Genomic DNA, 7,999 nt, shown 5'->3' on the forward strand with positions numbered 1-7,999 from the left:
TTTTAAAACTTATTTGAACTCCTGACTTTTTGTGTGTTCAAAATGCACCATTCAAAGCCACATCTCATTAATTTTCAACCCTTTCTGACTTCATTTGTTATTTTTCATGCATTTACTAATTATTTTGAGCTATAAGACCCTAAAATTGAAAAGCATTTCAAATGAACTTTGAAAAGGTTGAAAGTTGGCATGGTATCATCATTTCAACATAGCATGTGCAAGAAAGTTGAGAGGGTTACGGCAAAAACTGGATGCACTTCGTGTACAAAACGGACAATCTCTTTCGAAGTATCAGGATTTCATACGGAAACTCGTCTGTTACAAAGGGATTTCAATTTTTTTAAACTTATTTGAACTCCTGACTTTTTGTGTGTTCAAAATGCACCATTCAAAGCCACATCTCATCAATTTTCAACCCTTTCTGACTTCATTTATTATTTTTCATGCATTTACTAATTATTTTGAGCTATAAGACCCTAAAATTGAAAAGCATTTCAAATGAACTCTGAAAAGGTTGAAAGTTGGCATGGTATCATCATTTCATCCACATAGCATGTGCTAAAAAGTTGAGAGGGTTACGGCAAAAGCTGGATGCACTTCGTGAACAAAATGGACAATCTCTTTCGAAGTATCAGGGTTTCGAACGAAAACTCATCTGTTACAAAGGGATTTCATTTTCTTAAACTTATTTGAACTCCAGACTTTTTGTGTGTTCAAAATGAACCATTCAAAGCAGAGACTGATTTTGAATGATGCATATTCAACACACAAAAAGTCTGTAAAGATCGCCATCCCAACATTAAAAATTGAGCATAGATGCGCCTATAGAGAGAATTCAACCTAAATTCATAATAAATTTCTATGAATTTCAAAGATATTTACTCTGAATTTAGATCAAATTCCCTGTATAAGGGCATCTATTTTCACTTTGAGAGGAGCTCAACAAGGCAGAGAGGGATGGGCTTATAAACCAGTGTGAGCGCCCTTCGGTTGACGAGGTGGGACTGAACTCTGACCGCAAGGAGAACCAACCCTTTAGTCCCGGTTTGTGGCACAAACCGAGACTAATGGTCATAGGCCAGGGCGAGGCGCATTGGTCTCGGTTCGTGCGTGGAACCGGGACCAAAAGGTCCAGACGAACCGGGACCAATGGCCCACGTGGCCCGGCCGGCCCCCTGGGCTCATGAACTGGGACAGTTGCCTCCTTTGGTCCCGGTTCGTGAGCGAACCGGGATTAATGGTATTACGAGGGCCGAACAAATGCCCTGTTTTCTACCAGTGTGCAGCTTGAAGCCATTGTTGTCGAAGTAGTCGTCGAGCCCGGGGACAAGCCGGCCCCGGCCACGCTCCAAGATCGGGTGGTTAGACTGATCTTTACTTGAACTAGCTATGCGGCGGTGGAATGCGACGAGGGGGAGTGATGGCTGCCACCGGTGGTGGGCGAGGAGGAAATCCGGGGCGGAGGCGAGCCGGCGCCAGGATCGGCAGACTGCGCGGCAGCGGAGGACGTCCTTGGCCGGAAGTCGGACGAAGATCTCCCCCGCGACGATCTCCTCCGGGAGGCGGTCGAGGGCGGCGGCCGCGGCGCGGAGGCGGCTGCGCGTCCGCCGAGCCACAGGTTCCCCCGCGGCGGACGTAGGGATTTGGATCAGGAGAGACGCGATGAGTATACGGCGCGGCATCCGTATCCGCTTCCGCGCCCACATGCGGACGGGGCGGCCCTTGTCCTGGCCATTGTTTGTCTAGCCAGGCAGATTCGTCAAGTTGCTGAGGTTGGAGACTCCAGTTAATTAGGTTTTGTGCGGTTGAAACGGAAGGGAGATATCTGCCGGCCTTCGCATGGGATCGATGTGGCCAATGGATTTGGTAAACTCCTGGAATACCTCGGTCTCGTCCGTCCTCCACGTACGGCTGATCTTCGGGAACACAACTGCATGATGCTACGCTATCATCATCTACCTCATTTCAACCTTTCCTGGAAAATTTCGAGTCCAGGTCTCAGGTAGTACGTAGTAGTTTTTACAATCGTACACGAGTCAGATTTCTTTTTGAGGAATCGTACACGAGTGAGATTGACGTACCGCGCAGCTGAAGGCCGAAGCGAAGCTTCCTGGACTCTGAACGAACCGCCAATGCAGCTCATGAAGGCCGAAGCTTCCTCGAGAAAAACGTTCAACCGACTCGATCGGCCATATACCTAGGCTTGATCAGATCCATAAATCACTCCACTCCTGCCACGACGGGCCTCGATCGATCACACATCCATCTATTCGCACCATGGCCTCCGCCGACCGTCTCTCCGGCCTCGCCGACGACCTCCTCCAGCGCATCCTGTCCTTCGCGCCGGCCAAGGAGGCCGCAGCCAGCGCCGCCCTCTCGCGCCGATGGCGCCCGCTGTGGCGCCGCACGGGCGGCCTCAACCTCGACAGCAGGCCCTACTCCCGCCAGCACTCCAGACTTTACCACGGCGACCGCTTCGACGACTTCTTCCGCCACGGCAAGGCCGCCCTCGCCAGCCGCCTCGGGACGGCACTCAAGAGGCTCACGCTCTACCTGCTAGAAGACGCCTACCTCGTCGGCGACAAATGGCACTACCGCAGGAACGACGACGTCGTGCCGGAGTACGACACCCGGGTCGCCGGTCTCCTCGCCGACCCCGCAGCGACCGCGCTGGAGGAGCTCCGGATCGCCGGCGAGTGCGCCTTCGTCTGCATGTACGTCCCGCCGCTGGCCTCCCTGTCGTGCGCCGCGACGACGCTCCGGGTGCTGGAGCTCCACCACTGCAGCCTCGAGCTGCCGCCGACGGAGCCGTCAGCGAGCCTCGCTTTCCCGCACCTCACGGATCTAACGCTGCATGACTGCACTTACTTGGAGTCGTATCTCCAAGCCGTGGTCGACGTCATGCCGGCCCTAACCAGGCTTGCACTGGTGGACGTCACTAATAAGCCGCTGACGCCGCCGCCAGTTTCCACTGAGGATCCCTTCATGTTCACGTCGAAGTCTTTCAACCTGCCACTCCGCCTCCGCTCCCCGACGGTCACCACCTTGGTGCTCGAGATCAATATGTGCCTGAATGAGCTCGACGATTCCTGCAACATCGGCATACAGCTCGACATGCCGAGCCTCCGCTCCTTCCGCTACAAGGGGTTCCCCTTCAAGCTCTCGCTTACATCGCCCGCGCCGGGGCTGGCTCGAGTCCACCTCGACACCAACCGCCGCGAGAGCGACGTTTACAAGTGCGAGCCCACGGCACGCGTGCTCACCAGCTTCTGCACCACGAGGTCCCTCAAGCTGCGTCTCAGCACCATTGAGGACATCGTCTCCGATGACTGCTATCGCTATGGTGACCAAACTTTTACGGGTGATCAAAAGCCCGGCGAGGAGGTCATCCTGCCAACCTTCCTAAACCTCAGGCTCCTGGAAATAGACGCAAGCTTCAATTACCGGGACAGCAACACGGCGTCGGCATTGGCAACGCTACTCCGCGCCTGCCCGGCTATGTCCGAGCTCCGCCTCAGGTTAAACATGAACAGGGACTACCACTACGATCGCGAGACCAAGGAACAAGTCGGAGTCCCCTTCGCCCAGTCCATGGAAAGGTTCAACAGGCTCGGGTCCATGTGCGCCAAACACCGCGACGACGTGGAGCTCGGCGGGGTCCCGGAGCTCCCGGCTGCCTTCGCCAACAGTTGCACGTTCGGCTGCCTGAGGACGAGCCTGCGTAAGGTGACGCTGCAGTTCAAGTCCAACGAGCACAACTGCTTCCAGGTACAGCTGGCCAGGTTCCTTGTCGAGAACGCCATGGTGCTCGAGGAGATGCACGTTGAGGATGGGAACCAGTTTTGGCCGGACCACCTCTTGGGCAAGCTCATGAGATGGAGGGCTGACGCGTTCCGGCTGAGGAACCTGCCGGACACAGCCGGCTTTCGGGTGTTCCAGCTAGCTAATCCTGTCGTAGATCCCGAGGTCAACTATTGATATGTCTGTTGTTGAGGGTCCAATCCTAAATAATGGAATCGAATAACTCATCGAGACGGCGGGCTTCCTTGATTAGAAGGAATTTTGTGGAAGGAAGGATACACATGATTCCAGTCCTTATGATTTAGTAGGATTTCATGTTCATGTTTAACAATAAGCTTATTCTAGACCAATATGTTATCAAGATAAAACTGAACCCATTCAAAAGAAGATCGTATCAACTTAGACATCACAAAACCTCCTAATAATCAGTCGGAAGAATTGACAAGAAAATAAGTCAAATCCTAAATAATCAAGGATTCAGTAGCAAACGCCCCATCGACATCACCTATGTTAAAAAAAATCGAGGTCATCTCCTTTCTCAACCATGTTTTTTTTACTGTGGGAACCTCTTTATTTTTCTTTTGAACTTCCGCTCATGGTTGAACTTGATTGTATGCGGTGATTTGCTTTATATATTATATCTACCTAATAATAAAAGAAGGCGATGTTCTTTATTTTGTTTCATCCGTCAAAAATTTCGGATGTTTTTCTACATTGTTCACGCGCACATGACTTGAGCCTGGGCCTGATAATCTTATCCAATGTTGAAAGCATCGCAGCCCACGAAAACAAATACGAAAGTGTCGGACTCCTCCTTCACACGTATCGTAACCAGCTTCTTCCTCATGCGTCCTCATAAATCAGCGGCAGAATTTGTGGCTCCTTCATGAGGCTTGCCTTGCTCGGCGTCCCCCCATCAAGATACTTCTTCCTGCTACATCGTCAGGATTCACGACCCGCCAGTCTGAGGGCTTGAACTTCATGCTGTTTCAAAGGGATCCATGAGCCACCGCCCTGTTCACGTTAGATAGAATCCGATTAATTTGTACGCTCCACTAAACCACTGGGGATAGGGTAATACATCTAAGAAATTATCCCATAGAATGTACTCCCCCAGGATGCGGGAATAGCAACATGAACTAAATGTCCTGTCCAAGCCAAAGAACTTACATCGAAAAGTCCCGACAATTGTGATTGTTTAGGAGTTGTCAGTTATGATTTTCCCAATCCTTCAAGAAGCAATGGGGGAAATTGAAGAAGACAAAGGAGCTACTGTCATCGATGTCGTCTATTAAGTTCTGATCTTTGCCACCTACCTCTATCTCTCCCTGGGAGATATCCGGAGATGCATTGTACTTGATGAATTACTAGCAAAAAATGTCCGTGGGTTGCAACGGGAGAATAATAATAATATCACAACACCCTTCTCTATCACACATGGTTTTTTTTGCGAGGGCTCTACCACACAAAGTTGACATCATCTCAATCCGATGTAAAAGGATAAGAAACTCACCCGCAAAAAAAGGGATAAGAAACTCACATCCAATCTTTGATGTCGGTCATGAAGAGCTTCCAATTTATAACTCGACTCAGACAACACATACAGGTACATGAGCTGACTAATGTATTCATTTTTTTTGAGACAAATGTATTCATAACTGTGTTTACGTAACACTCTAGCTTGGCCCGTCCATGGCCCCATTGCATCGCCGCCCGCAAATAGTGACACCCGGCGCGCCAGCACTTATGTATTCTCATGTGCACGAGCGGAGTGTATTGGTCCTATGTCACCGGGGGGCCTATATGCCTCGTTATCATTCTTACTCAGGTCGCCTGTCCCTCCTATTAGCCCATGTATATTAATTCTTGAAGCGGTTTATCAATTTTAATTCACACACGTATATAAATTGGTGTAGAGGGGCGTAAAGAAGCGAGCCGGTACTGTTTAATAGAAACACAAACCCTCTTTTCCACTAGTAAAATGCCCGTGCGTTGCCACGGGCTTTTGAAATATTTTGCTGAAATTATATAAACATAGTGCATGTTAAATTTCACGTGGCAAAAAAATAGCACGGGCACAACCGGATAATGATTTAAATTCACTTCACTTGCAATGTAAATTGATAACAAAAAGGCTATTTGATGATGTATACATATAGAGCGATTATCCAACTAAAAATATGTTACAAATTATGGTCTAGTTGATGTGCTTACAAAATTCTTTTACAATATCAGGAATGTTGTTTTTAGTTACATTCGCATGATATTTGATCAAGTATAATAAAAACTTGTTCCTTAACTCTTACTCATCCTGCACAAGCAATATATTTAATTAGCACAAATTCTTCACGTTCAAGGTCTTAAAATGTGTAACACCGTGCAAACTGGACAAACCAATTCTTTACCATTCCACCAGAGCATAATATAAAAAACAAAATAGCTAGGCACATCCCTGCAATTTCCTAAATTAATATTATCTTGAATATAGTGATAAAAAATAAATATTTGTATTGTGAAAATATTATGAAATGAAAAATATAAATTTACCCATCTATGCTCGTTGGAATAGCAGGCTGAAATAAACATTGCCATCTAGATATATCAGAATTCCAACCGGTTTTCTTTATTTTGAGTGTGTCGTTGAATTCCCTCGCAAATCTTTATAATTTAACTAAAACTATGGCGTCGATGATGTATGGATAGGGTCCAGATATATACACACCATGCATGTTTGTTGAAGACGTACAAGGTGTATCGGTCGATGAACGCATATGAAAGATAATTCTGCAATTGCTAGCTATTCGAAACAATAAACCATGACAACAATGTACAAAAGACCTTACTTACCATGTTGCACGATGAGATGTCGTGTACTATAGGCAGCTATCAAACGGTGTTGCCAACATGTGAATAGTTTTCTTCACGCATAACTTTTGATATCATGTTAAATCTAACATCATGGACTGGGTAAGAAAACTATTTAAAACATGTTGATAATAATGATACTGAACGAAGAAATATGATTATAATAACTTACACAAAATTGTAGCTCCATCAAGTGTACTGCATTAGACAACACATATAGTATATTAAAACAATAGTAACACATCTATTTTTATTTGCAAAGAAAACCGGGCACCCCTAATTACATATGAATATATAAACATACATAGATGATATTTTATATTAATAAACATGAGACAAACCAAATTATTTATCTAGGTACCCAATTTTTTTGAGCATACCTACCCAGCCTTATCCTGACCTCAGGTTCTCTCTCAGCACACCCGCCCATCTCACTCTCTCACCCCACGCACCCCTCACTCTCTCAACCCTCTCACTCATGCTCTCCACCACAGTGCCGCAGATTTGGCCATCCCAGGCCGATTTCTGGTGTCAAGGGTGTCGCGTTCCCCCTCTAGGCTTCACGGCGACAGGGCTCTCTTCTGCCGTCCACTGATTGCTCTGAGCAGTAGGTGCCGACACGGAAAGAGAGTTCGGCTAGCCTCCACTCCTGCATGCAGGTTCACCCAAATATCTATCTTGTAATAGGTTAAATGTTTACATGTGTTTTTCAAGCTACTGCAATCTGTTAATTTTGTCCTTTATCAAAATTTCCTCACAAACAATTAATTTCTAAGAGTAGGCCTTTGATTTCATCACACAATGGGTGAGTTGAATAAACAAGCAAACCATCTATGAGCCATGTCTTCCTCAAATAAAAAAATTGTACGGAATAACTGACATTTTCGAGAATTGAATTTTGCCCAAAAAGTGAATTCATGTCAAAGGAACTATCAGATAATCAAAGTGTACCTATAGGTTTTATACTAAAAAGTACAGTTTAGCCCCCCCCCCCCCCCCCCCTTCCCCTCCCCGCGCGACACACACCACCACCACCACCAGCAACACAATTGATCCAACATTGCTAAATAATCTTCTCAAAAGATATGAATCTAAGTGGTACCTTAGAACTACTCCCTCCGTCTCAAAATTCTTGTCTTGGATTTAGGTGGTACCTTAGAAGTACTCACCCCGTCCCAAAATTCTTGTCTTGGATTTAAGTGGTTCTAATTCTTTTGCTAAGCTCGTGATGTACTCCTACTAGAATATCTACAAGGACCAGAAGCTGACTCCACGTAAAATTCTGGGTTCTGCACGGCAATGTAGGTCGGCGCGCGGCGTATCTGTCCCAAAA

The sequence above is a fragment of the Triticum aestivum genome, chromosome 2D (genome assembly GCF_018294505.1).
Source record: "Triticum aestivum cultivar Chinese Spring chromosome 2D, IWGSC CS RefSeq v2.1, whole genome shotgun sequence".
NCBI classification, from domain to species: Eukaryota; Viridiplantae; Streptophyta; class Magnoliopsida; order Poales; family Poaceae; genus Triticum; species Triticum aestivum.